Genomic DNA, 7,037 nt, shown 5'->3' on the forward strand with positions numbered 1-7,037 from the left:
TGATTCCTTTGGGCACTAATCATTTAGGTCTGATTCCCTCAAAGTCATTAATCCCCACGGCAGGATATTTTCTTGGGAGATTAGTTTCATTGAGAGGAAGCGTTCTTCCTCTTTGGTCTTTGCCATTACGGACTCAAACTTAACTTGATATTATTCCTTTGATTAATTCATATTGTCATTTAATCTTTCACTTCTTTTGTAAAGCCATTGTCATTACTATAATTGTCATAAAAAAAATAGAGATTACTTAGTTATTTTCCATCAAGGAAAGACCATTATATCCTGTTTTCTTTTGTTATTATATCTGTCTGCCGTGACTTATTGAAAAACAGTTCTGCCTGCCATAAGTACTCTCCTGGCAGACGAGGCCAAATTTGTGCACAAGCTAGCCCAAAGTGAGTTGCAGTTGGGCCAGTTTCAACTGTCCTACTCAAAATACCCAGGCCCATCACTGCAAGAGGCAGCTCAACCCAAAGCATAATACAAAAAAGACCCCTACACTAAGTATTTTTACAATTCAACATTTCAACCAACTATAGATGGAGTACCAATGTTATTGTTACAATTCAATTCAACATTTCAATCATTTCATATAGGTTAGTAAAAATTCTAAGTCTTTTTGCAATCTTTTATTATAAATTAGTCTTTTTGTAATTCTATATTCAATTAATTTAGCAGGCTAATGCGAAAGGAAATAATAAAATTGGCTTGGCCAAGCTAGGATTGATTTTGGTTTTAGATTTGTGATTAATTGGGCTTTCTTGTGGTTGAGATTCATTCAATAGATATAGTGTCCAAGGAAACTGCAAGAACTTGTTTCTTTTGGTTTATATTGTATTTATTCATATTACATTGGTTGCCTTCTTATGATATGATTGCCCTGCTCAAATGTTTATCATAAAATACTTCAATTGAAAGATAGTGGGTTTAATCTTTTCCCTTTATTTATGATTTCTTTTTGTTAACCCTTTTCCGAATCCATTTATTAGAACTTATATTAATTGTAAAACTTTCAATAATGTTACAGAAGTTTTAGCTCAAACAATTTCAATGGAACATTACCTATGCAGCTTGGAATGTTGACCTCCTTACAACAGCTGTGAGTTATATATATATATATATATATATATGTATGTATGTATGTATGTATGTATATTTGTCAAACACAGTTGTCCACTGTCCAGTTGATGATTGCCATTCCAGCTATTGAAGAAAGGACCACTTGACTCTGCATCTGCATCTTCTTTAGCACAAAGAAAACTGTGGCCATGAAGTTTCTTTTCAAGGTAACATGCATGTCACAAATAGGGTGTGGAATGGTTTTCAGATTTGCATCAAAACTGCAAAAGCATGAGAAATCACATAGCAAGTTACTTTGCGACTATATGTCCTTCTTTAGTTGGAATTGTAAATGATCTGCTAACATTGTTCTTGAAAAAAAAGAAAAAACACCTGTCCTAAATTTTTTAAATGTTATCTATTGCAAACTCTGACAAGTGTAGTTAAACTAGATACAGTGGAGGTACTTTGCTGCAGACCAGATTGTACGTATGATATTTTTAATGAACATTGATCAATGCCTTAAGGCTCACATCCAGTCTAGCCACCAACATGTTACTTGTGAGATATGTTTGACCAAGCAATCAAAAAGGAACATAAACGGCACCTATGAAGAATGAAATCAGAAAACACTCATAGGAGCATTTCATTGAAATGCTCCTATGAGTGTTTTCTTCACACATTTTCAACTGTAAGATATTGCACTTTAAGAATTTTCATTGAATAGAGATCCCCTTAGACATGCTTATTATAAGTTTTTTCTTTTTTGATTAAGACATGCTTATTATAAGCTATTAGTGCCATTCGTGTGATGAGTAATATTTGACACTAGACAGTAAGTCTCCTCAAGCTCTCTGGTTGGAGGACTAGACTCTGGGCAGCCTTTATATGAGTGACCATGAAAGCGTGGCATTTTCTTAGGTATTGATTTAGAGTTGAGTTTCCAGACCTCAAGATAGAAGACTATGGTACAAGGCCCCATGCCTTGTGGGATTGAATGTCTCTCTGTTTGGAGGACTAGGCAGCCTTTACTTAGTGGACCATGAAAGTAATATATATCTCAAATATTTGAGATATATATTATATACCAGAAACAAGGAATCCCTCAATTTCGTAATTCATTTGTACTACCTCCACTCTACAATAGCTTTTTCTTTTATTTTTGAGTATTGCAAACCCTGTAATTCATCTAAATTACCTAAGGAACTTAGACTAAGAATTTGTATTTGGGGTTTTTTTTTTTTTTATTGAGGGAATGGTTGGCAATGTTGGTTTTGACAAAGTTGGAATGGTAGGGATAGAAGAAAATCTGGGTTTTGGCAACGAAGACAAAGGTGGTAGTATTGGCTTTGGCAACTGAGGCAAAGGTTGATATGTTGGCTTTGGCAGTGTCGGCAATGAAGGCAAAGGTGGCAATGTTAGCTTTGGCAACATTAGCAATGAAAGCAAAGGTGTTAGTGTTGGCTTAGACAGCGTAGGGATGATTGGCAAGGTTCGAGTAGTGGATTAAGAAGATTGTAAAATATGGTAAGTTTTAAAGCTAACATCAATGACAAGATGGACATTGCAATGGATAAAGCTAAGATGAAGCACTTGGAAGATGTCATCACCATTGGAGTACTTCTTTGTGTTACAAGACTATAACAAAAAGTGTATGTTGTGTAATAACAAAAGAGGAGGTTATGATTTGTGTGAGGATAACAATGATGAGTGTTATATATACAGGGATTCTAATATAAAATATAACAAAGAATATGTTTTTCATTTATTAGATATGAACATTAATGGAAAGTTACTAATGCCACTTATTAATTTAAAATTTTATGTATACAAATTATTTTATGGTGTAGAGCCTCAAGAGTTACAATTCTTAATGAAAAGGGTTAATGTAATGGCTATTTTTAATGAAAAGGGTTAATGTAATGGCTATTAAGTTTAAGGAATCGTCCTTTGGAAGGAAAAAAAAAAGGTGAAATAAAAACAAGCTTTAGTTATAGGCATTAAGATTTGCCAAGAGGTAGCCCTCAACAACCTTAAAAAGTCTCGTAGCCTTTTCTTTACCAGCCTTAATTTGCTCCTCCCTAATCTCGTGGTCACCTTTGGTGTGGTACTTACTAGTGCTCTCAGGGAAGTCAATACCGTACCGATACCAACCATACCAGGAAAATAAATCATACTTGCCATTGACTCGATACTAGTACTCCTTTAAAATGTACCGAAAAAATATCAGGTCGTATCGAGCATATTTCAGGTGTTTCGGTCGGTATTGACGTTTTAGATGGTACAATAAAAAAAATGTTAAAATTTTATTTTTATTTAAGCTATTTTTTTTTTTTTGAGTAAACAGTAATACTTATTCGAATATACATGAAAATAGTAATATTAGTGTTTTAAACCGGGTTTATAATACATTATTAAACAGAGTACAACTACAAAAGGGTCTAACCTTCGTAGTTGTAGACTGGGGTTATAAACAGCAAATACTAAACACACACAACCAATGTGGGATAAACATCTTTTCTTTCTTTTTTTGAGTAAACAGTAATACTTATTAGAACACACACAAAAATAGTAATATTAGTGTTTTAAACCGAGTTTTTAATACATTATTTAACCAGAGTACAACTACAAAATGACCTAACTTTCGTAGCTGTAGACTGAAATTATAAATAATGGACACTAGACACACAGAACCAATGTAGGATAAACATCATTTCTTTCTTTTCTTTTCTTTTTTTAAGTAAACAGTAATACTTATTAGAACACTCATGAAAATAGTAATATTAGTGTTTTAAACTGGGTTTATAATACATTATTTAATCAGAGTACAAAAACAAAAGGGTTTAACTTTCGTAGTTGTAGACTGGGGTTATAAACAGCAAACACTAGACACACACAACCAATGTGAAATAAACATCCTTTCTTTTCTTTTTCTTTTTTTGAGTAAACAGTAATACGTATTAAAACACACACGAAAATAGTAATATTAGTGTTTTAAACTGGGTTTATAATACATTATTTAATCAGAGTACAACTACAAAAGGGCATAACCTTTGTAGTTGTAGACCGGGGTTATAAACAGCGAACACTAGACACACACAACCAATGTGAGATAAACATCCTTTCTTTTCTTTTCTTTTTCTTTTTTAAGTAAATAGTAATACGTATTAGAACATACACAAAAATAGTAACATTAGTGCTTTAAATCGGGTTTATAATACATTATTTAACCATAGTACAACTACAAAAAGGTCTAACCTTCGTAATTGTAAACTGGGGTTAAAAACAACAGACACTAGACACACACAACCAATGTGAGATAAACATCCTTTCTTTTCTTTTTTCTTTTTTTGAGTAAACAGTAATACGAATTAGAACACACACGAAAATAGTAATTTTAGTGTTTTAAACTGGATTTATAATATATTATTTAATTAGAGTACAACTACAAAAGGACCTAACCTTTGTAGTTATAGACTGGAGTTATAAACAGCGAACACTAGACACACACAACCAATGTGAGATAAACATCCTTTCTTTTCTTTTCTTTTTCTTTTTTTGAGTAAACAATAATACGTATCAGAACACACACGAAAATAGTAATATTAGTGCTTTAAACCGGGTTTATAATACATTATTTAACCATAGTACAACTACAAAAGGGTCTAACCTTCGTAGTTGTAGACTGGGATTATAAACAACGGACACTAAACACACACAACCAATATGGGATAAATATCATTTCTTTCTTTTTTTCTTTTTTCTTTTTTTGAGTAGACAGTAATACTTATTAGAACACACACGAAAATAGTAATATTAGTACTTTAAACTAGGTTTATAATACATTATTTAACTAGAGTACAACTACAAAAGGGGCCTAACTTTCGTAGTTGTAGACTGGGGTTATAAACAGCAGACACTAGACACACACAACCAATGTGGGATAAACATCCTTTCATTTTTTTTTAGTAAACAGTAATACTTATTAGAACACACACAAAAACAGTAATATTAGTTTTTTAAGCTAACATATTAGTTAACGTACTTACACTAATATTTTGGGTTATAAAATATGTGGATTTTAAATTTTATGTTGTTAAATATATATAAATTCATAATTACATAAATAAAAACAAACATATATATGTATAGAAATATATAAATAGTTGTAATCACGAAATGGGTCACCAATATCAATTGGTAGCAAAATATTTCGTTCCCTTGACCAAACCGAAACGGCCTTCAATACAAAACTGATTCTTTGTGTGCTTTACAAGATGGATCCTCCATCAGGGAATGCCACTAGCTTGATCTCATACAATATTTTCTTGAGTGTGTTAGTCAAAGCATCACCGCCAATCAAACTATAGCCACGTGTGAAGTTTGCATTGTCAATCTCATTTTGCTTCACATGGTTAAATTGGCTGCTTGCATGGAAAAGCACTTATTACTTTTTTTATATGATGCCATGAAAATCAATATATATATATATATATATAAGTAGAGACCTCATGCAAGAGTGCATGAGGTTCTACCAAGTATCGCTCTAATTTTGCATTTAACATTTTTTTTACTTTTTTTATTAAGTTTTTTTTTTTTTTTTTACTATTACACAAAAGTTCGCATTAACTTATTTTACTGTTATTTCATTAATATCTCATTAATTGTCTAAGCTTATACCACATCTTTCTCTATTTTTCATGTCTTTTAGCATACCCACTATTTACCACTGCGCACTCTTGGTGCAGTGGTCACTTCACAAGTGTAAATGCTTGTAAGGTGTGGAGGTCAAGGGCCGGGGTTCAAGTTTCCAGTAGGAAACTTCACATACATATACATTTAGATTAGACTAGAGTAAAAATTCTATATTGTATAAAATAAAATAAATAAATAAAAAAGCATACCCACTATTTTATCATTTTAAAAAAATAAAATAAAATAAAATAAGTAAGGGCTATTAGTAATAACTAATCAAATAAGGCCCTAGAGAGAGATAGAGAGACAAAAAAATGTTGTGGATTGTTAAATAAAACGCACTATTTCACTATATATTCCCAAAATAAAAGACCTGAAACTAACAAAAAAATTTGAAAGAGAGAGAAAGAGGAATCTGAGGGGTTGACACCTCCATTATACTAGCCTCCCACCACCATCAAGACGCCAAAACCCCTACAAGTAATTTTTCTTTTCTTTTCTTTTTTTTAAATTAGGGGCTTAAATATGATTTAGGTTTAGGTAATTTGGTTGAATAGTTTTTGTTTTGGGTATATAAGTAGAGAAAATATTTGATGCACAATTTAAAGCCATATTCTACCATATTTTAATTTTAAATCATCTATAAGACACATGCATATACACTTGCCCATACTATGTTTTAATGTCGCACTATCAATAAATGAAAGACGGTCAGAGAATTGGACATACTTTCATTTCATGGTATGAAATATGTGAACACAACACAAATTAGTTGATTTTCATGTTCATGTTACTCTTTTGCATTTATTTTTGGTTTCATTATTTTTTTCTTTTTTATAAAATTAATCTTACCTTAAAAATGCTACAAATATGCAATGAAACTACTAAACTAATTTTTAATATCTCAAAATATATATGTTTCTTTACTCTAATTTACTTTATTTTTTCTTTATAATATATGTACAAAATATATCACAAAATTATCCGTGCATCGTACAGGCAACTCACTAGTAGTAATAATAATAATAATAATATGTAGCACATTGTTAGTAGTTTGTTAAAAAAATATTTAGCAAGGTCATATATAGTAATTTTTTCTCGAAACTAAGATAAGTATTTTTCATGAATGAAAAATTAATTAAACACCACAATGAACACAAGAACAGTTACAACAACAACAACACACACACACACACACACACACACACACACACAAAAAAAAAAAAAAAAAAAAAAAAAAAAAAAAAAAAAAAAAAAAAAAAAAAAAAAAAAAAAAAAAAAAA

General features: G+C 31.1%; 1 long non-coding RNA gene across 1 annotated transcript; it reads left to right on the forward strand.

Annotated features, from left to right (window-relative positions):
• The first annotated feature begins 1,024 nt into the window (after window positions 1-1,024).
• On the forward strand, window positions 1,025-2,825 carry LOC136067334 (uncharacterized). The gene is made up of 3 exons (XR_010628808.1): window positions 1,025-1,099; window positions 1,185-1,286; window positions 2,355-2,825. It is a non-coding gene; the product is annotated as an uncharacterized LOC136067334 (long non-coding RNA).
• The last annotated feature ends 4,212 nt before the right edge of the window (window positions 2,826-7,037 follow it).

This window comes from Quercus suber, unplaced genomic scaffold, assembly GCF_002906115.3.
Source record: "Quercus suber isolate HL8 unplaced genomic scaffold, Cork oak 2.0 scaffold_67, whole genome shotgun sequence".
Lineage (NCBI taxonomy): Eukaryota > Viridiplantae > Streptophyta > Magnoliopsida > Fagales > Fagaceae > Quercus > Quercus suber.